This window comes from Hemicordylus capensis, chromosome 6, assembly GCF_027244095.1.
Source record: "Hemicordylus capensis ecotype Gifberg chromosome 6, rHemCap1.1.pri, whole genome shotgun sequence".
Taxonomy (NCBI): Eukaryota; Metazoa; Chordata; class Lepidosauria; order Squamata; family Cordylidae; genus Hemicordylus; species Hemicordylus capensis.
Genome location: NC_069662.1, coordinates 21,038,508 through 21,064,721, shown reverse-complemented (window position 1 = coordinate 21,064,721; position 26,214 = coordinate 21,038,508). Strand labels below are relative to the sequence as shown.

At 44.6% G+C, this 26,214-nt stretch overlaps 1 protein-coding gene across 2 annotated transcripts in view; it reads left to right on the top strand.

Moving 5' to 3' along the window:
• The window catches only part of TTYH1 (tweety family member 1), a 110,367-nt gene that overhangs the window by 4,047 nt on the left and 80,106 nt on the right, over positions 1 to 26,214 (top strand). The gene's annotated exons all lie outside the window — the stretch shown is intronic.

The window sequence follows — 26,214 nt, the reverse complement described above, 5'->3', positions numbered from 1 at the left end:
AAGCATCATCTCATACTGCATGGGAGCAGGCAATGGTAACCCCCTCCTGTATTCTACCAAAGACAACCACAGGGCTCTGTGGTCGCCAGGAGTCGACACCGACAGCGCAACTTTACTTTACTTACCCATTGTGCAGAATAAGGAAGTAGTCTAAGATGGCAGAATTCCAGACTGTACCACTTCGAGATCATAGGTGGGAGGTGTAAAATCTTGGACAGCTCCCTGCATGTAGACTAGCAGATTAGGCAAAGGGCCATGCCCAAATCTGGGTTTTGTCTTCTTATGTTTTGGTGTCCTAAACTGAACTTGAAGACGAGGGGCTATTGCTTAGTGACAGATCACACACTTTACAGGCAGAAAGTCAAAGATTCAATCTGTGGCATCCTCCATGCAGGGCTGGGAAAGACCCCTGCCCTGCCTGGAACCTTGGAGAGCCACTGCCAGCCAGTGTAGACAATACTGAGCTAGATGGACCAATAGTTTGACTCAGCATAAGGCAGCTTCATGTGTACAACTTCACACACACACACACAAATGTGTGTTTTGCCAGAGAACCCAAGACCCACCTACAGATTCCTTGTTACTTTCCACTGACTCATTTTCTATAAGACAATGGTTCCCAAGCTTGGATCCCCAAATGTTGTTGGACTACAACTCCCATCATCCCCAGCACAATGCTGAGGATATTGGAAGCTACAATCCAACATCTGTGGAGCTAAGATTGGGAACTCCTGCTAGAAAGGAATTCCAAACGCTACAAAAAACCTCATCCTTTGAAACCAACATGAATTATGCCAATAAACTTATGCAGATCAATCCCAATTAAAGAATCTGGGTTTTCTGGTCATGCAAAATGTAGGACGCCTACACCTCCCACCTCCCTTCACTCCCTTCCTTTAGAGAAGCTGTGCAGTCAAATCTTCACAACGTTCTTTTGCTTCTTTGAGTCTTTACAGTTCTCTTTCTCTCTCTTTCTCTTTGCATCACATGTGGATGTGAGACACAGTATAAATAATTTGTCTTTTTTAGAACTCCTTATCCCATCACGCCTTCACAGTTTTAGCACACACACACCCCCTGGCTATTTTTACCATTGATCCAGGAAGCAGAGTTCTTGCCACCTTCGGTTTATACCACATCGTGGCACTTCCAAGCTCTGCACCCTTTCGCTTGCCTCTCACCAATGCCATATACTGACCCCCACAGCCCCCTATATAAGCTCTAAAGCAGGTCTACTCAACTTTGCCCCCCCAGCTGTTTTTGGACTACAACTCCCATAATCCCTAGCCACAGTAGTCAATAGCCAGGGATTATGGGAGTTGTAGGCCAACATCTGCAGCTGAGAAGTTCTCCTCCATTATAACAGAAGGGGAAACAGGCTTCTCTTCTCTTTAGCTTGTTTGTTTGTTTATTGTTAGATTTATATACCACCATTCATTAAAATAATCTCAAGGTAGTTTACAATAATTAAAAAAAATAAATACAAAACTATCAAATAGTTAAAACCACTCAAATATTAAATTGGAATATAAGACAAAAATACAAATCTAGTTAAAAAGTTTTAAAAATATATGCACAATAAAACCATGAAACACAGCACTGAAGCAGCAGCAACAAGAAAACACTCATATAAAAGCCTGGGTATAAAGCCATGATTTTACTTTACTTTTATAATGCCCTTATACAAATCTATGGTGCGGCTACATCTGGTGTACTGTGTATAGTTCTGGTCACTGTATCTTAAGGAGGACATTGTAGAACTGAAAGATGCAGAAGAGGGCAACCGAGATGATCAGGGGCCTGGAGCGCCTTCCTTATGAGGCAAGGCTACAGCATCTAGGGGTTTTTAGTTTGGAAAAGAGGTGGCTACAGGGAGACATGATAGAGGTGTATAAAATTATCCATGGAGTAGAAAGAGTGGATGGAGAGAAATTTTTCTCCCTTTCTCACAACATGGCCTGCTGATGGACATTATATTGTCCTTCACCTCAGGCAGCAAGACATCTTGGACCAGCCCTACTTCAAGATACTAATGGTATCCCTTCTGGCACTCTGCCCTGTCTGTCACAGCAGTCATTGGCTTCCACAGCAGGAATCAGCCCATTGTTGGTTGCCTCTTCCATGGTTTGTATGCCCAGTTCCTTACACCAGGGATTCCCAACCTTGGGTCCCCAGATGTTGTTGGACTACAACTCCCATAATCTCCACCCCCAATCCCTGAAGGCTAGGGGTTAAAGGAGCCATGGTCCAACAACATCTGGAGACCTAAGTTTGAGAACCCCTGCCTGACACAGATACTGGTGCTGACTTGCCAGTGGTATCAGAGGGTTTGGCTGGCTCAGTATGGGACACTTTATGTACGGACTAGATCCTCCCCACGATTTGACATTCTTCATGTATAGCTGGGACAGAGTAATAAAACTGGACTAATTTATAACACCTGGATATGACAGTGCGCACTTTGGATTCCACAATAGTGTATTGACATTTATATATATCTATAACCACAAATTATCTTGTGGGCTATCTCAACAGTCCCCACAGAAATGACTCATTCATTTGGCATTCTCACTACACCTTCAATTCTATGATGTTTCGTGTTGAGCTTTCTATTAAAAATATTAGACGTATGTTCATCAAATGCCTCGCATTATGACAGACATCTGTGAATGTGAATAGAAAACACATATTAAAGAGTAACACTCCCTTTCAGGTCTGTGGCATTCCGCTGTGGATCCTTCAGGTCTGTGGTTAAAACGTTCCATCCCACAGTAATTCCAAGGAAGTCAACGAAAGCAGAAGGCTTGCTTTGCAAATCACATTCCTGCCATGTGGAAGCTAGCCTTTCTTGGGTTCTGATTGGCCTTCAAATGAATGTCATTCACTGGTTGGCCAGCCAGCCAGCCAACCAACCAGCAGAGGTCAGTCCCCAATGCTGGGCTTTCCAGCATTCAGTTAGTTGTCTCTCTGTGACTTAATTCTCATTGAGATGGTAAACCTGTGACTGGACTGGACTCTTCCGGACAGTAGGTGGAGGCTCACGTGACTGAACGTCCTTCCATACAAAATAAAAAATCCTTGCACATAGAAAAGTAGCATGTCCAGGAAGCTAGGCACAAAAGCTTCTTGACATATAGTATCCAACATGGAGGACATTTACCCATTTTGTTTATATCCCAGCCTTCCTCAGAAGAGCTCCAGGCACTCTACATGGCTCTTTCCCTCTCCCTATTTTTTCCTCACAACAAACTGTGCGGTAGACTAGGCTGAGAAAATCTGACTGGCCCAGGATCACTCAGTGGGCTTCATGGCCGAGAGGGGTTTGACCGTGGAAACCACCAGCGGCCCTAGTTCAATTATTTTCCCTATTTTCCAGGCAGGGGCCACTTTGGCAAAAAGCCTTCAATGCGAGAGCCATTTCCCACCATGCTGACTTCCACTCAGTGCTGCATTTCCCCCAGGGAGCCTGTAAGAGAAACAGAGCCCTGCCCAGTGGCATCTTAAGAGAAAGACATTATCAGAGTGCTAGGAAGTGCAATCCTTCCCAGTGCTTTCCTTGTAGGGCTCTATGGTGAAAGCGCTGGGAAGAACTACATTTCCCAGCACTCTGAGCACACCTTCCAGGATGGTGCTGGGGTTTGACAGGGCTCTGTTTCCCTACAAGAGCCTCCGAATGGCACTTCATGGTGTGAAAGGTTGAGGAAGAGAGCTGGACTTGTGGTAACAAGCATGACTTGCCCCCTTGGCTAAGCAGGGTCTGCCCTGCTTGCATATGAATGGGAGACTTGATGTGTCAGCACTGTAAGATATTCCCCTTAGGGGATGGAGCTGCTCTGAGAAGAGCAGAAGGTTCCAAGTTCCCTCCCTGGTAGCATCTCCAAGGTAGGGCTGAGAGAGATTCCTGCCTGCACTGCAACCTTGGAGAAGCTGCTGCCAATCTATGTAGACAATACTGAGCAAGATGGACCTATGGTCTGACTCAGTATATGGCAACTTCCTATGTCCCTATATTCCTAACAGTTGCCTCTGCTTGATGGCAAGGGAACTATATGGAGTATTCTGCTTCAGCTGAAGCTTTGCACAGGCTTAAAATTAGTTGGGGAGGGGAGCCTCGCTTTAGGGTTGATGGAGCCGTCGCTGGCTCCTGGGCCTTGCAATAAAGAACACTGCCCTAATTCAGCCATAGCTCCTTATACCATAATGGCTCTCTCTTTGCGGGGTACGGATGAGTATTTACTAAAGTAAGTCTCCCTCTGCCATCTGAAGTCTAACATGGTGCAGCACAGATTCAGGTGATCACCAAGGCTAATTTCTGGATTACTTCTGGCCCATTTGTCTACTCCTCTCAGAGACAGCTTTTGGCTTCTTTCTACCTTTGCCTCTCCTCCCACTCAGCAGTTTGGGGATGCTTCTCCAGTTTCTGATCTCTAAAAACAACCAGGGCTTGAATGATCACTTGCAAGCACACGTGCATTCACACATGCTGTTTTCACTCTGAATTTTCCTTACTCCCATAGACGCTACTAAACATTCCTATGCACACATCACAATCATCCTTGCCACTGTGCCATTGCTGGATTCAACCTGTACTCTCCAGAATGCTCTCCTCCCCATCTCTATAGTGTGTTGAATATGAAGGTTCACAGAGAGCATGTAGCTTAAACCAGGGGTAGACAGAAGGTAGGTAGAAATCCAGTGGTGGACCACTGGCCAGTTCCCTTGCTTAGGGTCTCTCCAGGCAGCAGTAAAGTATGGGATCCGCAAAGCTCTTACACAAACTCCAATTGTTATCTTATTCTCTGTAAACATGCTGCATGTATCTGTGCTACTTCCTAGCAATATTGTACCCTCTGTACACACACCAAGCAGGGAGCTCGTATGATTTTTTCAGTGCCACCTGCTGGCCAGCTCATGCATTCCAAAAAGAACTTAGAATTTTCTTAGAATTCAAGAGCTTGCCAGCAGGTGGCACTACAGAAACAGTGCAAGGTCCCTGTTCAGTGTGCATACACAGATAGGATTGCACTAGGAAGTAGTGTGGAAAGCTGCAGGAGTGTGTTTATTGGGTGAGTGGAGGGGGGGCGGGTAAGATTGTTCTTGGAACTTGTGCAAAAGCTTGGCAGAGCTTGCAGTTTATTACCATTCCTTAATTACCAAACCCTTAATATTTGTAGATGGTACAGATTCTTGGTAGTGGTAGGTGTTTGTAGAGAGTTTGGAAATTATTTGGGATGATTCAGTATTGCATAATTTTCTTACCAGTTGTAAAATGGAGCTAAAATGTGTGAGAGCCTTCCAATAGTAAGGAAATACCCCGTGCTAATTTCTGCAGTGAATCAATGGTAAACAGACTGTAAGAATGTGCCCCAAGAGAAGCAGTGTCTCCTTGAATTAACTGTAATTGTATAAAGGACAGGGGGTGGGTTTGTAGCTAGGGATGGGGCCATAGCTCAGTGGTGGAGCATCTGCTGGCATGCAGTAGGTCCCAGTTTCACTCCCTGACATCTCCATGGCATTTTTTGCACAGCAGGCTTTATTGCAAGCTTACTGTGAGGCTTTACTGCAAGTTTGGAGTTGGCCAAAAACAACACAAAAAGTGGATTTTTTAAAAAAAAAACAGATATAATTCGACACTCTGATACACAATGAAAAACCTGAATTGTGTGTGAAGTGCTCCCCAATAGCTCAAAGGGACTTCGGAGTAAATCTGGCCGATATGTGAACACACACCTTCCATTCCAGAGGAGATGTGAGCTAAAAGCCCTGTGTGAAAAACACCCAGGTAAGGCTGGGAAATATTCCTGCCAGAAACCTTGGTGAAGCCACTGCCAGTCAGAGCAGACAATACTGAGCTAGATGGACCAATGTTCTGACTTGGTATAAGCCAGGTTTCTATGTTCCTGGTCCCCAGAACATCCCATCTTGTCTTCATGTGGTCCTCCATAATGCAGTGGGGTTCATCAGGTGCAGGATCGAGCCCTATGTGCAAAACCCACCAAATGAGGCTGCTTCACACCAGCTGAGAGATTTGGCTTTGGGATTAGGAAATTCAAATATTGAAAGTGCTTTTTTAAAACAATCAGATCAAATTAACCAGATTAATGAGTGTCAGGGGATCTGTGTATTCAGCCAAGATGGGGAGGGGAAGAGACACAATTCCTCTCTTTCCTCTCCAATTCTACACTGCAGTTTTATATTCAGAGAGGTTCTTTTCCCCCTGCTTTGGTTTTTCTGCTCTTCACTAACAGTCTTGTTAATTAATATATTTACTTGCCATTGATTCTCTCTTCATCCACTCGTCCCTCTTTCACTCGCTTGTCCTCATCATTTTCTCTTTCTCCATTCACAAGCAACATCACCAGTCTATCTCTGGAACAGCAGGCAGGCAGGCAGCCCAGAACTAGAGTTCCACGGCTCCGAAGCCAGAAGTTTATGTGGAATCCTGAATACCTCAAGAGTGGCAGGCAGCTCAAGACCTCTGAGCATCTGAGGCTGGGAGACACATGCTACACTCCCCTCTTGTACTCCCCTCCTGCCCTTTTTTAAAAGCAGGGCAGGAGGGCATCTTGCTGCCTCACTGATGCCCCAGTAATCTGCTGCTTGAGACAACTGCCTCACCTCGCCTCCTCGAAGGGCCACCCTCAAGGCACAAGCACAGGAATCATGGCTATAGGGCACTTCCAGACAGGGGCTGACATCCTGCCTAATGGAGCACTTGAGGAATGATATTGCACCAGTGATAAGCTTTTGTGCTAGCTACTTGTGCTAGCTTTTTATTTATTTATTTATTTATTTATTTATTTATTTACACACACAGTCAGACAGGTGTTATTGACTGGTTTGTTTTATCCAGACATCAAGTCCTTCCCAAGGACCTGGGATGGCTGAATTTTATTGTCAATGTTGTTGCTGTTGTTATAGATATCGTCGCAGAATATAGGCTGTTCCCAGTAAAGTTGCTTTTTGTAATTGGCTGATGGTGATTTCTGTGGCCCCTATGGTGTTGAGGTGCTCTTCAAGGTCTTTTGGAACTGCACCCAGGGCGCCAATTACCACTGGGATTATTTTCGTCTTTTTCTGCCACAGCCTTTCAATTTCAATTTGTAGATCTTTGTATTTTTTTTAATTTTTTTTTGTTTGTTTCTTTTTCTTCTATTCTGCTATCCCCTGTTATTGCTATGTTGATTATTTTAACTTGTTTTTCTTTCTTCTTGGCTACAGTTATATCTGGTGTATTGTGTGGCAGATGTTTGTCTGTTTGTAGTCGGAAGTCCCATATTTTTGCATCTTCATTTTCTACAACTTTTTCAATTTTATGGTCCCACCAATCTTTGGGTACAGGTAGCTTGTATTTTTTGCAGATGTTCCAGTGTATCATCCCTGCTACCTTGTCATGCCTTTGTTTGTAGTCAGTCTGTGTGATCTTTTTACAACAGCTGATTAGGTGGTCCACGGTTTCACCTGCTTCTTTACAAAGGCGCACTATTATTATTATTTTTCTTTATTATTTATTTACACAGTCAGACAGGTGTCATTGACTGGTTTGTTTTATCCAGACATCGAGTCCTTCCCAAGGACCTGGGATGGCTGGATTTTATTGTCAATGTTGTTGTTGTTGTTACATTTTATATCCCAGGGGCGTAACTATAATAGGGCAAGGAGAGACAGTTGTCTGGGGCTCACTGCCCTGGGGGGCCCCCAGAGGCAAGTCACATGACTGAGTTCCCCAGCAGCGCACCCGCCCAGGCTTTCTTCAGTTGTATTCATCCTCCAAAACTGATGTGAGTGTTAAGACCTGGAACTACCAGAACAGCATGTCTTTCTCTAGTACCATTAAATGACTTGCATCATCCACAATTTACAAAACCTTTTTAAAAATAATTTAGGATGATGTTCTATTGTGGCACATAGGTCATACACATACACACACACACACACATCTATATCTATATCTATATCTATATCTATATCTATATCTATATCTATATCTATATCTATATCTGTATCTGTATCTGTATCTGTATCTGTATCTGTATCTGTATCTGTATCTATATCTATCTGTGCTTTTTGTTACCACTATTCAGCCTAATTTAAGATTTCTTTACTTCATGAGCTGAGCTTCAGTGAGGGGGGGGGCATTTTAAAATCTTGTCTCTGGGCCCCTGTCATATCTTCCTCCAAGGAGCCCAGAGCGGTGTACTACATACTTAGGTTTCTCCTCACAACAACCCTGTGTTTCAAACTAATGTTGTGCAACACTTGCACAAGAGCAAGACAAGTGCGCCTCATTTGTTTTAAAGGGAAAGGAAAAAGGAAAGGTTGTGCTGTCGAGTCGGTGCCAACTCCTAGCGACCACAGAGCCATGTGGTTTTCTTGGTCGAAAACAGGAGGGGTTTGCCATTGCTTTCTCCCATGCAGTATGAGATGATACCTTTCAGCAACTGCCTTTATCACTGCTGCCCAATATAGGAGTTTCCCATATGCTGGGAAACACACCAGTGGAGATTCGAACCAACAGTCTCCTGCTCTTGAGGCAGGTTGCTTCCTTGCTGTGCCATCAGGTGGCTTGTTTCAAAGGGAACTTCTGTTCAGTTAAGCAAATCCCTGCGTTTAGCACAACTACAGCCCAATTCACACATTATGTTTAACACTCATACTACAGTTGTACAGTAGATACAGGTACAGATCTGTGCACAGGTACAGTTATTCATACATTATTAGCTGAGCTGGGCACAGAGCATCTGTGCATCTGCTTCCCAGCCAGCCCGTTTCTCCCCTCGCCCCATGGGCCCAGCCCACTTCTCCACCCCTGCTTGCAGCATCCCTATTTTTTCCCCGTCCCCGTTGTTAGTCTGGCAGCTGCTCACGAACTCTCGCGAGAGCTGCCACACATGGGATTAGCGATGGGTAAGTTTAAGAGAATTAAATATATAGATGTTGACTGCAGTTACAGCAGTCCACTTCCTATCTGTATCCTGCATTTCAGGGGGCCTGTACCCAGCTTCATTTTTAAAATGAGCGCAGGTACAGTCATTCACACAAAAACATGTACCCTGTGTACAGACATCGGAATCATTTTATTTACGGCCATAAGCCAAACAAAATTAAAAACTTTAGAATGTTACCAGGCATAAATATTGAACATAAAATAACTAAAAGATACACAGTGTACAGACATCTGAATGTAGGTACAACATAATATCTGAACTGGGCTTATGTGATCTTCTTGTGCTGGCGCAGCTTTGTTCATTAACCAAGAAGTTCATTAGTCAGGATGTCAGCCAGGGTGTTTAATCTGGAATTGTCACACATTCTTCACCTTGTAGGAGTTCACGCAACATTGTCATGCATTTGTTGTCTACATGTTTCCCCTCCTACACTTATTTATTTATTTATTTATTTATTTATTTATTTATTTATCATATTTTTATACCACCTGATATGTAAATCTCTAGGCGGTGTACAAATCCCAACATTAAAATCATAGGTTAAAATACATAAAACATGATAAAAACAATATAAAACAAATTATTAACATTATTACAATTCTAATTAAAAGCTTGTGAGAAAAGGAAAGTCTTGAGGGTCTTCATGAAAACAAACAGAGAAGGAGATGCTCTTATTTCAGTAGGGAGCATATTCCAAAGCCCTGGGGAAGCCACAGAGAAAGCCCAGTCATGGGTCGCCACCAGACGCGCTGATGGCAACCGTAACCAGACCTCTCCAGAAGATCATAAAAGGCAGGAGGGTTCGTGACAAAGGCGGTGCTCTCTTAAATAACCTGGTCCCAAGCCGTTAAGGGCTTTAAAGGTAATAACCAGCATTTTGTATTTCACCCAGAAACATATTGGCAGCCAGTGCAGCTCTTTCAAAACCGGTGTTATATGGTTCCTTCATGTTGTCCCAGAGACCAATCTGGCTGCCGCATTCTGTACCAATTGTAGTTTCTGGACTATGTACAAAGGCAGCCCCACTTAGAGCACATTTCAGTAGTCAAGTCTGGAGGTTACCAGCATATGTACCATTGTTTTAAGATCATTTACCTCTAGAAATTGACATAGCTGATGTATCAGCCAAAGCTTATAAAAAGCGCTCCTGGCCACCGCCTCAACCTGAGAAACCAGAGAGAGCTTTGGGTCCAGGAGCACTCCCAAGCTACATACGTGATCTTTCAGTGGGAGTGTAAGCCCCTCCAGAACAGGCAAATCTAAACCATCTCTTGGGTCCCGACCCCCCACAGTCAGTACTTCCATCTTTTTTGGATCAACCTCAGTTTGTTATCCCTCATCCAGCCTATTACCGCCTCCAGGCAGGCATTTAGGGAAGATATGCCATTTCCTGATAAGGTCTACATGGAGAAGTAAATCTGGGTGTCATCAGCATATTGATAACACCCAGCACCAAACCTCCTGATGATCTCTCCCAGAGGTTTCATGTAGATGTTAAAGAACATTGGAGACAGTATGGAGCCTTGTGGAACTCCATACTTCAGTTTTCGCTTTGCAAAGCAATAGTCTCCAAGCAACACCATCTGGAATCTATTAGAGAAGTAGGAACAGAACCACTGTAAAACAGTGCCACCCAATCCCATCCCTCTCAGGCTGTAAAGAAGGATACCATGGTTGATGATATCAAAAGCCACTGAGAGATCCAAGAGGATCAGCAGAGTCACACTCCCTCTGTCGATAGCCAATTGGAGATTATCCATCAGGCCGACCAAGGCAGTCCCAACCACTTAGCCCACACGAAAGCCAGTTTGAAATGGGTCTAGATAATCTGCATCATCCAAAACTGCCTGGAGCTGAGAAGCCACCACCCACTCAATCACCTTGCTCAACCATGGACTTAAAGGGTCACATGTATTAATGCAGCAAATTTGATTTTGTAGCCTATTTTCTAAAGGAAAGAAGGCTTATGAGATCACCATGACTGGGTGTGTGTATGTCCCCCATTTTAATAACTCTTGCCTTTATAATCTGATACAAACCAAATTCACAACAAATGAGAGGGAATCTTAACCCAATGGTGGTATTTTTCTGTCAATTCACCATCTTGTTTCAATGTGGCCACTCAAATTATAAGCAAGAACCCCTTTTAACTCTTCTGTTGACAGTTGGATACAAACCAAATTTACAGCACATCGGAGACATCTTAGGGGACCAAAATCTTATTTCAAGATGGCGGCTTCTCAAAGTATACTTTGTAACTGTTGTGTTGACAGTTGGATACAAATCAAATTCACAGCAGATGGGAGAAGGTTCTAGGGGACCCTGATGGGGGTGTTTTTTCTGCCAATCCACCATATTGGTTCAAGATGACAGACACTCAAAGTATAGACACTACCCCTTTGTAAATGATGTGCTGACAGTCAGATACAAAATAAATTCACAGCATGTGGGAAGAGGTCCTAAATAAGAGTCATCTTGTTAAAAGAAGCAGAATGTAGGTTCCATTCATTCTATTTAGAACTTCTTGTTCAGAACAAAGGTATAGCTGTACAAGGACAATACATGTGGACTTTGTATCACGCTTGTAATGATTTGGGTTCTGGAAGGACAGGCACTTGAACAAGAAAATAACACTTCTTTATTGCAGAGAGAATAAAACTAAACTGTGCTGAGTGCACAGTTGGTTCTAAGTGCACAAACTGCACAAACTGGTTCTAAGTGGAATAGGCTCCACCTTCCCTGTTGATCTGTGTCAGGGATAATCTCAAAATTACATTATATCTCCCCCTGCTTAACAAACAACAATAACAAGAAAGCCATCTGCCTAAAGTACTTCTACAGAGGAGAGGTTACTAGCATTTCACTCTGGAGTGGGTCCTTACTACCCATGGCCCTGCCCTATGTCAAACTTTTCTGCAGCTTTCTATAAGTCTCATTGGGGTCCTTCACCTTCACTGCTGGGATCGCCGGAGTGGCTGCACTCCCTTGTCATTATCCGTGGTCTCTTATGGATGTCCCAGGCGTTTTTCTGCCTGTTCTGGCTTGCAGGCAAACCAGTTAATGGAGAGCAATTTTGAGGTTCATTTCCGATACCATATAGAAGCCCTTTTGGTAGTCTTTGAAGATCTCTCTGGTTATGCCAATAAAGTTCTCCTTGGTCCTTCTAAATCAAATAAGACCGTAGTAGCACTAGCTGTTTAATAGTGCCCTGCTGGTCCCAAACATTGGAGGTATGGTTCCTTATACAAACACAGGCTCCTGATTTCAGTCCTGGAAGCTCCCGGTCCCTCCTGTCAAAGTACTGTTTCTGACATCATTTCAGGGCTTCCTTTCTTCTCTCTTTTACTGCCATCAATATCATGACCCATCAACAGGGCATCAGCTATGGGCAGTGTGGAGCATATCCTCTTGCCCATTAACAACTGTGTTGGAGAGTAGCCATTGTCCAGAGGTGTACTGTGGTAAACCAAAAGTGCTTGTTAGAGGTCTCCTTCACCATCCTTTTTTTGCAGCATTTTTTTTTAGTGTTTGAATTGATCTTTCCACAAGACCATTAGACTGGGAGTAATGTGGTCTAGAGGTAGTATGATGAAAGTACCATTCCCTAGCAAACTGTTTTAACTTGAATATTTGAGCCCACTGTCACTCTTAATATCATGAGGAATTCCATGCCTTGCAAATACTGCTTTCAAGCTGGCAGTAACTGATGTGCTTCTAGTACTGCACAAAGTGCAAATCTCAGGATATAAGGAATAATAATCCATAACTATCAGATACGTAGTTGAGTTCCATGTGAACAAATCAGTTCCAACTTTCTCATATGCCCTCTTTGGCACGGGATGTGGGTTCAGGGTCTCAGACTGTTGGCATGGTTGATATTTCAACTGGTGGAGCTGTTTTCTACAGTACTGGAAATATCTTGATTGGTCATTGACCAAAACATGACATCCTGTGCTCTTTTCTTAACACTTTCCAATCTCTAAATGGCCTTAATGAATCTTCTAAAGTATGTCATGTCAGAGACTCAATGGAATCACCACTTTGTTGCCTTTGAAAACAACCCCATTCATTACTGATAGTTCATGTCTACAGTTCCAGTAGTCTCTTATGGTGAGATCACAGTGGCTGCGATTCTCTGGCCAGCCCTTGATAAATCTGTTCTCACAGTAATCGCATTGATCCATCAACATCTGTTTCATGTTTGATTTGTTGCATTTTCCTGTCTGCTATAGGGAGTGACTGCACTATCCTGTCAACACAGGCTTGCACTTCAGTCTGTGCAGTTTCCTCGGGCTGCATAGATGGGTTTGTGGCCCTTGATAGTTCACCTGCTGTGAACATGTATTTAACTGGTGTGTAGGACACCTATAAGTCATATTTTTGCAGCTTAAGCATCTGTCGTAAATCTGTTGGCACGGCTGACCCAACAGGATTTACGATCCCTCCAGCTCCACTTCTGTGAGTCACAATGGAAATTCTATAGATAAGAGTAGCAACTTAGCTGCACGAACCAAAGTAAAAAAAAAGACTCTCAAAGATAAAAGTAGTATAAGCCAAAATAAAGTCCCTTAAAACTAAACTAGGTACCCCCCTCTACGATAACTGAAATAAAGGAGCAAGGAAGGAACAGAACAAGGATAGGCTGAAACAAGAATGGTTGAACAATTAAAGTACAACCAACACTGTCTGCGGAAAACAACGTTGCTGACAGTACTGACTTATGAACAGCATCTGCTTGATATCGGGCTCAAGATAACCGGCAGCAAATCAGGCTTTCCTGACTCAGCATTTCTATTTCCTCTCCTGTGAGATCTTGCGCCTGCGTGTCTCCCACTGAGCCTTTCTCTTGAGACGTCTTCTTAACACAGGTGAAATTCCAGCTTCCTCCTGATCAGTCTCCTCAGCCCTCATCTCTGTCATCTGTCCAGATTCCCCTGTCTGCTACCGTTCCAGTTCAGCTTCAGAGTTCGTTCTCACAGCCAAGTCGTCCTGCTGTGCTTCTGAGCCTGTTCTCCCAACCAAGTCCTTCCGCTCCTCCTCTGACTCTTCTGACTCAGAAGTCTGAGCCATGACAGCATCATTCTTTGAATGTGAAAGGGTTGCCCCTTTGGGGGAGCCACTTTGGGGGAGAAACGAGGGTGAGGGCTGGACACTTTGTCCAACCATTTGTATAGAGGGAGGCATTCAATAGTGGGACTTCTGTTCAATCAGTTTTAAGTTGTGCTGAGGTTGGGTTGAAGTTGTAATGTGTGTGGGTTTGTCTGGAGATGGGGAGGCAGGGAGTTCCTTCATTGAAGGTGGGGCAGCTATTCCTGTGGTGGTGGGGAATAGAAGCAGAAACGCTGGCAGGTCAGCAGGCTGCTCCAGGGGAAGGGTGGTCAGAAATCTAATAGCTGTTCCCCTTTCCGGCTGTCCTGCCAGCTCTCTGACCTTGGGGAGCACTGCCAACATCCCACATAACCTTAACTTGCTCCTCTGCAATGCCAGGTCAGTCCAAAATAAATCAGAACTCATCCATGATTTGATCATGGATGAAGGGGCCGACCTGATGTGTATTACTGAGACTTGGTTGGGGGAGGCTAGTGGTCCAGTTTGGTCCCAGCTTCTCCTGCCAGGATATTATGTAGAGGAGCAGGTGAGGGGACGTGGGCGGGGAGGTGGAGTGGCTGTGGTCTATAAGGATAACATCTCCCTTACCAGGGTCCCTGTTAGGGTATCGGACCATATCGAATGTGTGTACTTGAGTTTGGGGACCAGGAATAGATTGGGACTTCTGCTGGTGTATCGATCGCCCCGCTGCCCAGCGGAATCCCTTACTGAGCTCACGGACTTGGTCGCAGAACTTGCGTTGGAGTCTCCCAGACTTTTGGTGCTGGGGGACTTCAATGTTCATTTTGGGACCAGTTTGTCCGGGGCAGCTCAGGAGTTCATAGCCGCCATGACGACTATGGGCCTATCCCAAGTGGTCTCTGGATCGACGCATATTGCAGGTCACACGCTTGATTTGGTCTTTTATTCTGATCAGGGTGGTGTTCCGTGGGTGGGGACTCCTACGATTTCCCCGTTGTCATGGACGGACCACCATCTGGTTAAGGTTGGACTTACAACCACTTCCCACCTCCGCAGGGGCGAGGGGCCTATTAGAATGGTCTGCCCAAAGAGGTTACTGGATCCGGTAGGATTCCAAGACGCCTTGGATGGATTTAATGTTAAGGGGGCTGAAGCGGCAAGGTAGGCGACTGGAGTGCAAGTGGAGAAAAACTCGACTCGAGTCCGACAGATTATGACATCGAGCACATTTAAAGATCTATGCTCAGGCGATATGTGCAGCAAAGAAGCGGTTCTTTTCTGCCCGTATTGCCTCTGCGAGTTCACGTCCGGTGGAGTTGTTCAGGGTTGTGAGGGGACTAGTATCTGCTCCCTCTCCCTTCAACCAGAATTTGGAGGCATCAGTTACCCGCTGTGGTGTGTTTAATGAATTTTTCGCAGAAAAAATCTCTCAGATTCGGGCCGACCTAGATGGAGACTCCACAATTAATTTGATGTCTGAACTAGAGGTGTCTGACAACTCCTCTTCTACGATTCGACTGGATCAATTTCAGTTTGTGACTCCTGATGATGTGGACAAACTGCTTGGAGCAGTGAGGCCTACCACTTGTCCTCTTGATCCTTGTCCAACATGGCTTGTTCTATCTAGCAGGGAGGCTGTTGTAAGCGGCCTGGTAGAAATCATAAATGCTTCTCTGAGGGAGGGAAGGATGCCTCCTTGTCTTAAGGAGGCAATTATTAGACCTCTTCTAAAGAAGCCTGCGTTATATCCCTCAGAGTTGAGCAATTATAGGCCAGTTTCCAACCTCCCATGGCTGGGCAAGGTAATTGAGAGGGTGGTGGCCTCTCAGCTCCAGGCGGTCTTGGAGGAAACTGATTATCTAGACCCATTTCAAACTGGTTTTCGGGCTGGCTATGGTGTGGAGACTGCCTTGGTCGAACTGATGGATGATCTCCAATTGGCAATGGACAGAGGAAGTGTGACTCTGTTGGTCCTCTTGGACAGTGTTTCTCAACCACCGGTCCGTGGACTGGTGCCAGTCCACGAAGCGTTGGGTACCAGTCCATGAGGCATCACTAATAAAAAATCACACCACCCCCCGCAAAAAAAGAATTTTGGGGCAGCAGGAGCCAGAGGAAGCTCTCCGGAGCTCACTTCCAGGGAGCCTCGAAATGAACATTATCCAGCAGTGAGGACTTCCTGGAAATGAGCTCTAGAGCGCGGCCTGAAATTGTTTTTTGGGGGGTGCCCGAGGTGGGGTTTGGGTTGAGGGGGCGGCCCCCTTACTAACTGCTGGTCCAGGAAACTGTGCATGAATAATGTACTGGTCCATTACTCCAAAAACGTTGAGAAGCACTGCTCTTGGATCTCTCGGTGGCTTTCGATACTATCGACCATAGTATCCTTCTGGAACGTCTGAGGGGGTTGGGGGTGGGAGGCACTGTTTTACAGTGGTTCCACTCCTACCTCTCGGACAGATTCCAGATGGTGTCGATTGGAGATTGTTGCTCTTCAAAATCTGAGCTTAAGTATGGTGTCCCTCAAGGCTCCATATTCTCTCCAATGCTTTTTAACATCTACATGAAACCGCTGGGAGAGATCATCAGGGGATTTGGAGCTGGGTGTTACCAGTATGCTGATGATACCCAGATCTACTTCTCCATGTCAACTTCTTCAGGAGCTGGCATATCCTCCCTAAATGCCTGCCTGGAAGCAGTAATGGGCTGGATGAGGGAGAATAAACTGAAGCTGAATCCAGATAAGACGGAGGTACTTATTGTGCGGGGTTGGAACTCTAGAGACGGTGTTGATCTGCCTGTTCTAGACGGGGTCACACTTCCCCAAAAGGAACAGGTTCGCAGTCTGGGAGTTCTTCTGGATCAACGTCTCTCCTTGGTTTCTCAGGTTGAGGTGGCCAGGGGTGCTTTCTATCAGCTCCGGCTGATACGCCAGCTGCGCCCGTTTCTTGAGACCAGTGACCTCAAAACAGTGGTACATTTGTTGGTAACCTCCAGACTGGACTTCTGTAATGCGCTCTACGTGGGGCTGCCTTTGTACGTAGTCCGGAAACTTCAGTTGGTTCAGAATGCGGCAGCCAGGTTGGTCTCTGAGTCATCTCGGAGAGACCACATTACTCCTTTGTTGATGGAGTTACACTGGCTGCCAATAGGTTTCTGGGCAAAATACAAAGTGCTAGTTATAACTTATAAAGCCCTAAACGGCTTAGGCCCTGGGTATTTAAGAGAGCATCTTCTTCACTATGACCCCACCGGCCGTTGAGGTCACTTGAGGAGGTCTGTCTCCAGTTGCCACCAACTCGTTTGGTGGTTACACAGAGATGGGCCTTCTCGGCTGCTGCCCTGAGATTGTGGAATGCGCTCCCTGCTGAGATACGATCCTCCCCATCTCTCGCAATTTTCAGAAAACACCTGAAAACACACGTCTTCAACCAGGCTTTTTCAGCTTTTTAAAACTTGTTTTTAAATAGTTCTGAATATTTAATTGTTGTTTTATGATGTTTTTAATTGTTAATTATTGTTTTATGTTTTATAATTTTTGTTTTAATGATTAATTGATTTTAATGGTGTTTTAATGTAAACCGCCCTGAGCCTTTTGGAAGGGCGGTATAAAAGTTTTAATAATAAATAAATAAATAAATAAATAAATAAATAAATAAAGGTGCAGTCATTCAATGGCTTCCCAAACAGTGCAATCAGTGGTTTGAGGTCTGAGCCATGACAGCATCATTCTTTGAATGTGAAAGGTACAGTCATTCAATAGCTTCCCAAACAGTGCAATCAGTGGTTTGTGGTCCGTTTCCACATACACTGTTTGCTCATAAGTAAACTGGTGAAATCTTTCACATGCAAACAGGATTCCTAACAATTCCTTATCAATCTATGCGTACCTGGTCTCAGCATCTGTCAGCATTTTAAATGCATAAGCTACTGGTAGCCACAGATCATCATGGTTTTGTAGAAGCACTGCACCAAACCAAAACTGTGAGACATCTGCTGAAATATTGATTGACTTCCTTGGGGTTAAGAACTTTAACACAGGAGTCTCCTTCAGCTCTTGTTTCAAAAGAGTCCATGCTTCTTCCTGCTGTACATCCCAGCACCATTCATTTTTTCAAGCAAGGCCCGCAGTGGTGCAGCTTTATTGAACATGTTGGGTATGAATTTTCCCAGATAATTTACCATACCCAAATATATTTGATTGAGGCTGTGGAATCATGACAATGGGCTCAATCTTCTTCTCATCTATCATCACCCCTGCACTAGAGATAACGTCTCCCAAAAATGTGAATTCAGTCACTCCAAACATACATTTGTCTTTATTTAATTTCAAATTTGCAGATCTTCTTGCCTCCAGGAGCTCCAGGTCATATTCTGACTTGGTTGTGCCCCAAACAATGGTGTCATCCATTGAAGTGTCAACTCCATCAATATGTTCATAAATCCATGGATTGTCTTATTGTAAACTTCAGCTCCTGAAGGCCCCCAAGCTCCACCCCTCCCTATTTTCTTCTTTATCTTCCTCATTTCAAAGGGCCTCCGGGGAAAGGGGTGAACATGAGCCCCGTCTCCCCTAGCTATGCCCCTACGTAATGCTTCCATCCTCAGAAGCTCTTCCTTAAGCTTATCACAAAGTGCAAATGACACTTTCCTGCATGCATGGATGACAGGGTTGATTTGGATATCATGTTCCCCTGGCAAACAAATACTAAGCCTTCAAATACATCTTGATATGCAGAAAGTATGGAACCATATTCTGGAGTAACAAGGGTCTGAAAGGTAAATAGTACACACTTTACTAGATTAAGTTTATCGCAGTCTGCCACACTCAAAACAGGAACTCTATACAGGTATAAACATAACCATGTACACCACTCTGGGCTCCTTGGCGGAAGAGTGGGATATAAATAAAATAATAATAACAACAATAACAACAACAACAACAACAACACAGAATTGGATGCGTTGGATTGGAAAACGAGAAAAATAATGACCATCAATCATGCCTTGCACCCAATAAGTGATGTTGATAGGCTGTACCTGCCAAGAAATGAAGGTGGATGTGGAATGTTGCAAGTCAGTCTGTTGAAAAAGAAAAACGAGCATTGGCGGAGTACATCAATGAAAGCCAAGAAGAAATGCTACAGGAAGTGAGTAAGACAGGACTGTTGAAAATAAAGGAATCATCAGACGAATACAAAGAACAGCAGATGAAGAATCGACAGGAAAAATGGCACAACAAACCATTGCATGATCAGTTCTTTAATGACATACAATCGAAAGTCAACGATAGCACAACATGGCAGTGGTTAAAGAAGGGGACACTGAAGAAAGAAACAGAAGGTCTCATTTTTGCAGCCCAGGAGCAATCACTACAAACAAATGTTATAAAGCAAAAATTGATAAGACCCAGAAAGACAGTAAGTGTTGGTTATGCAAGGAAGCGGATGAGATGGTTGAGCAGCTTGTATGTAGCTGTAAAAAAATTGCGCAGACTGATTATAAGGAAAGACACAATAAAGTTGCTGCGATGATCCACTGGAACTTTTGCAAGAATTACAAATTGCCAGCAAGCAAGAATTGGTGGAATCATCCAATTGAGAAGGTCACAGAAAATGAGGCAAAAATCCTTTGGGATTTTCGAGTACAAACTGATAGGCATTTAGCATACAATATGCCGGATCTTAGTCATCGCTAAGAATCGGGTTCTGATAATTGATATTGCAATCCCAGGGGATAAACGAGTCGATGAAAAACAATTGGAGAAAATAACTAAATACAAGGACCTTCAGATTGAAATTGAGAGGCTCTGGAAAAAGAAAACAATAGTGGTGACAATAGTTGTTGGTGCCCTTGGTGCAGTACCAAAAGAACTTGAACACCATCTTGACACTTTGGGCATCAATAAAATTACAAAAACATCAACTACAGAATGCCACTCTACTCGGGACAGCACGAATACTACGATGATATCTTTAATTCTTCATTAGTTATCCTAGACCCTCGGAAAGGGCCCGATAATTAAAGTACCAAATCCAGTCAATAAGATCTGGTAGACTGTGTGTAATACTACGAAGAAGAAGAAGAAGAAGAAGAAGAAGAAGAAGAAGAAGAAGAAGAAGAAGAAGAAGAAGAAGAAGAAGCAGCAGCAGCGATATAGCAACGGAGTTTGGATTACACAAGTGTGCTGCATTAATAATGAACAGAGGGAAAATAACAAAAAAAGAAGGAATAGAACTGCCCAATGGAAGCAACATCAAGAACCTGGAAGAGAAAGAACATTACAAATACTTGGGCATTCTCCAGGCTGATAACATCGCACACACTGAAGTTAAAAGAAAAATTGGAAGTGAATACATCAGAAGAGTTAGAAAAATCCTCAAGTCCAAACTCAATGGCGGGAACACCATACAAGCCATAAACACCTGGGCTATACCTATTATCAGATATACTGCAGGAATAATAGACTGGACCCAGGCAGAGCTAGAGACGCCAGATCATAAGACCAGGAAAATCATGACCATCAATCATGCTCTGCACCCCCACAGTGATGTAGATAGGCTATACCGCCCTCGCAGCTCAGGTGGAAGAGGAATGCTGCAAGTCCATCAAAAAGTAGAGAAGGAGAAAAGAGGCCTTGAAGAATATATAAAGGACAGTGAAGAAGATGCACTTAAAATGGTCAATAATGAGAAACTATTCAACACCAATGAAACAAAGCAGGCCTACAAGAAAGAACAAGTCAAGAATCGAGCACAAAAATGGAAAAACAAGCCACTGCATGGTCAATATTTACACAATATAATTGGAAAATCAGACATCACCAAGACCTGGCAATGGCTTAAGAATGGCAACTTGAAGAAAGAAACAGAGGCTTTAATACTGGCTGCACAAGAACAGGCACTAAGAACAAATCCAATAAGAGCAAAAGTAGGAAAGTCAACAACAAACAGCAAGTGCCACCTTTGTAAAGAAGCAGATGAAACCGTGGACCACCTAATCAGCTGTTGTAAAAAGATTGCACAGACTGACTACAAACAAAGGCATGACAAGGTAGCAGGGATGATACACTGGAACATCTGCAAAAAATACAAGCTACCTGTACCCAAAGATTGGTGGGACCATAAAATTGAAAAAGTTGTAGAAAATGAAGATGCAAAAATATGGGACTTCCGACTACAAACAGACAAACATCTGCCACACAATACACCAGATATAACTGTAGTTGAGAAGAAGAAAAAACAAGTTAAAATAATCGACATAGCAATACCAGGGGGTAGCAGAATAGAAGAAAAAGAAATAGAAAAAATTACAAAATACAAAGATCTACAAATTGAAATTGAAAGGCTGTGGCAGAAAAAGACCAAAATAATCCCAGTAGTAACTGGCACCCTAGGTGCAATTCCAAAAGAATGAAGAGCACCTCAACACCATAGGGGCCACAGAAATCACCATCAGCCAATTACAAAAAGCAACTTTACTGGGAACAGCCTATATTTTGTGACGATATCTATAATAACCAACAGTATTGATGATAAAATTCAGCCATCCCAGGTCCTTGGGAAGGCCTCGATGTCTGGATTCACAAACCAGTCAATAACACCTGTCTGACTGTGTGGACAAGAGATAGTAATAATAATAATAACAATAATAATAGAAGGAATGCCAATTCATATATGGTATTTTTGTAGATAATGCTGGCAGAACATTGTCCCATAACTGGTATTTGCAATCCTAAATACCCAGTGACCCATACTTTAGTTGGGTGAAGTTTTGTCCTAGATTTCAGTCTTTTATATTCATGTTCTGGCAAAATGTTAAGATGAGCACCAGTATCCAGTTTAAAGGCTATAATTGTTCAATTCAGCTCCATTGGTTGGATCCAGTCTCTGCTGGTAACTCCACTTGACTCTATCACATCCACATACAACTCCTCTCCCAGGAGCTGGTCCTGCGACATTTTGCAATATGGTTTGTTGTCTAGGACCATGGTGCATGCCACAGTTCCTGCATTCTTGTCTTGAGCTACCATTGGCTTTAGTGTGAGCCTTCTTAATTGGCTGTTGCATTACTACAGTTTGCTTTTGCTGCCTCACATCTTTCCTATTGAGTTCATGAAATTTCCTTAGATGCCTTCAGTTATTTTGCTTGGAATTTCACACTTCTGGCAGCCTTGCAAATCTTCAGAGCCTTTTCTAAAGTGAGGCCTTCCTCATGCAGTAGCCTTTCACAGACTGCATTATCCCTACCACAAATAATCCTGTCCCAAATGAGTGAATCTGCCAGGTCCTCAAAATAACAGGTCCTGCTGAGAGTCCTTAATTCTGTAACATGTTGCTCTATAGTTTCATCCAATTTTTGCATGCATGTGAAGAATCCATGACTTTCAAATGTCTCTTTTTTTCTTGGCATGCAATACTCCTCAAATCTCCCAATGATTTCACTAAATTTCATTTTTTCCATCTTCTGCAAAGTGAAAATTATTATAAAACTCTAGTGCTTCCTCCCCCACTATATGCAACAGGAGAGATGATTTTATTTTATCAGGCTTGTTCTCAGCCCCTATGGCACTGTTCCCTCTAAGGCGTGCAAGTGTGTGCGTGCTCACAAGTTTTCTAATGTCCGCTCAGTTCATTTTAGATCCCAACTCAGATTCAACTCAGGTTGAATTAGGAAGGCCCCACTCTGAATGCATGACAGTGCCTTGATACTGCCGCCCAGAACAAAACTCATTCCGCACGGAGATGGAAAATATTAGAGGGACCACTGCCCTATGGTAGCAAGTTACAGTTCAAATCTCTGTCTGAATTTTCTCCAGGATTCCGAAAGATTTCCAGACATTTGATGATAAGGCAGAGGTTGCAAGAGCTCCATTTTTACCTTTCAGTTCAAAGAGCCTTGTAAGCAGGCCTCAGGCCTTCTTGTGAGGCTCCTGGGCCTTCTGTTCTGCAGAGGGGTGCAAAACAGAGACAGCTGCTAGGGGTGTGCACAAACGGTCCGTCCCCCCCCCACCGCCTTTACTCAGCTGCTGCCAAGCTGCCAACTCGGTAAAGGAGGAGGGAGTGTACTTGCCATGTCAGGAGGGTGAGCAGCAGCAAGCAGCCGGGGTAAGTAAGCAGCTTTGCCCCCTCTCACTTCTGCCACCTCGGGAATGCCCCTTTACTGGTAAAGGAAAATCCTTGTCCCCTATACAAGTATATCTCCTGAACCGGTTTGGCCCAGTTCAGTGGTCGGACTGGACCAGACCTGGTTTGACCAAACACGGAACCAGATTGGGCCAGGTTGGTTTGAATCCAGTTCGGATTCGAATCAAACTGGCCAGGCTGGTTTCATACACACCCCTAACTGCTGCTGTGCCTTTCTTGTTCACCACTTCTGATAATTTGAGTTCCATGCAAGGCCAGGCACTTGAACAAGAAAATAAGACTTCTTTATTGCAGAGAGAATAAAACTGAACTGTGCTGACTACAGCCTGCACAAACTGGTTCTAGGTGGGAAAGGCTCCACCTTCCCTGCTGCTCTGTGTCAGGGACTATCTCAAAATTGCAACCATCATTACAAAATTGCGACAATCATTCTTTGAAGTGCATGCCCAGATACAACGAACAAGAAGAACTGGAGGGATGAAAGGTGAAAGGTGAATCTGTGTACAAAAAATGCATTGTATCTAGAAGGAGCTTTGGAATTCCACATGTGAGTGAAAGTAGAAAAGAACCAATTGGGTGGCAGTACAAGAAGCCCATGTGGAAAGTGCCCTATTGGCTATTTCAGTGAAAGGCTTAAGAACAGTACCTGAATTACAGGGAGGCCAAAGAGCACCCCCTTATCTTTTGTGATGGTTTCCTTGGGTGTTTTAGGAGACCACCAGGGGCTACAATGTGGTTAAAACTGAGAGTTAAGGAGTCATTGGGAACCTTAGGAATTTGTTCCCTTCCCTGCTATAATTCAAGCACTATCTAGAAACCCAAGCAGGCCCGTTTTGCAATGGTATTCAAGTCGTTTGTCACATGGGGCTATTTAGCCCTGTTAGCACTTCTCTCCATGGATAGGGACAAGTGGAGTGGATCATGTCCTCTGGGCCGACTCCCAGCCACCATGCATCCACTCAAAGGCCTGAACAGAGCATGCCTGCATACAAGTGGGATCTGCGCAGGCTCTCTTTGTTACGATCAGGAACCCTGCAACAGGGTTAGGGTCATTTATGCATACAGAGCCTCAAGCTGAATGCACGGAGGTCAGGGGCCAGTGATATCAATCTTATTGTCCCCTGTCCACACCTTCATATAAACTAAGATATCATACAAATAGGGCTTGGACCAGGCTGCAGAGGGGAGAAGAGAATGCACAGACATTCCCTCGTTGTGAGTGTTTGGGAATGTAGGTGTTGGTCAGAGAACAATAAAATGTCAGAGTTGGGAGGGACCTGGGAGGTCTTCTAGTCCACCCCCTGCTCAGTGCAGGAGTCTGCAACAGCATCCCTGACAGATGTCCCTCCTGCCTCTGCTTGAAAACCTCTAGTGAAAGAGAGCCCACCATTGCATGAGGCAGACTGTCCCACTGTAGAACAGCTCCTGCAGTTAGGAAATCCTTCTTCATGTCCAGCCTAAATCTGCTTCCTTGCCATTTATTTCATTTATTTATTTATTTATTTGATTTCTATACTGCCCTTCCAAAAATGGCTCAGGGCAGTTTACACAGAGAAATAATAAATAAATAAATAAGATGGCTCCCTGTCCCCAAAGGGCTCACATTCTAAAAAAAACACAATTTAGACACCAGCAACAGTCACTGGAAGTACTGTGCTGGGGCTGGATAGGGCCAATTACTCTCCCCCTACTAAATAAAGAGAATCACCACATTAAAAAGGTGCCTCTTTGCCCACTTAGCAGGAGCAACCCAGTTCTAGTCGTGCCCTCAGGAGCAACAGAGAAAGGGTTTGCTCCTTCTTCTAAGTGACCGCCCTTTAAGTGACAGCCCTTCATGGAAGCTATTATCTCTCCCCGCAGTCTTCTCTTCTCCAAGCTAAACATATCCACTTCCTCCAGCCATTCCAACCACAAGGCCTTGGCCTAACAGAACCAGTGTGGTGTAGTGGTTGCAGTGGCTTCTGAGGTGGTTGGCTTCAGAAGACCCAGGTTCAAATCCCTGCTTGGGCCATTAAGTTCACTGGATGACCTTGTGTCAATTGTTCTTTCTCCGTTTAACCCACTTTACAGGGTTGTGGTGAAGATAAGAGTAGGGGGTAACCCATACGTGTATGCCAGCCTGAACTCTATGGAGGAAAGATGGGATGTAAATGTGAGAGAAATCAATCAATTGATGCAGCAGGTAGGAGGCCTTTCCCACTTTGGATCGGCTAAACCTGGTTCATGCTCAGCCCTTTCAGGCCCATTTTAGTAAATTCATCACTTCTATGAACGATTACTCCAGAGCCAGAGGAAACACAAATCTCTAGGGGCAGAGCAAAGCATATATGTGATACAGTGATGGAGGCAAGGGATGTGCCCGAACCGGTTTGGAGGCCATGCTGGAGGCCTCCGAACCGATCCGGTTCCGAGCCGGTCCGGCAGTTCGGCACGGAGGGGGGTTGTAGCTTTAAGGGCAGGGGGGGTGGTACTCCCCCCCCCGCCGCTCTTCCCCCTCCGGCGCTGTGTTTTTAGATAAAGATTCTGGGGCGGCAGCGTTCCTCCCTGCCACCCCTGCCCCCATCGTTAGCCTGCAAGTGCTGAAGTTAGTAACACGCATGCGCCCATTCTGCCGCGCGTGTGCACCCGCCGCCGCGCGTGCGCTCCGCAGACGGGTGCACACGCGCGGCAGAACGGGCGCATGCGTGTTACTAACTTCGGCACTTGCAGGCTAACGATGGGGGCAGGGGTGGCAGGGAGGAACGCTGCCGCCCCAGAATCTTTATCTAAAAACACAGCGCCAGAGGGGGAAGAGCGGTGGGGGGGAAATACCACCCACCGCCCTTAAAGCTACAACCCCCACCCCCCCGTGCCTGACCGGACTGGTTCGGAGCTTTGCACATCCCTAATGGAGGCTGAGGAAGGCTGTGGGGCAAAGAAGTTGTGGGAACCTGTCGAAGTCTGAAGCATGCGCTGCGGTTTAGCTGCCAGTGGGGAGTCACGGATCAGTCCGGGACTGAGCAGCACCATCCCACCCTGCGGGTGAGTGGGCGGGGGTTTGTGGCAGCAGATTC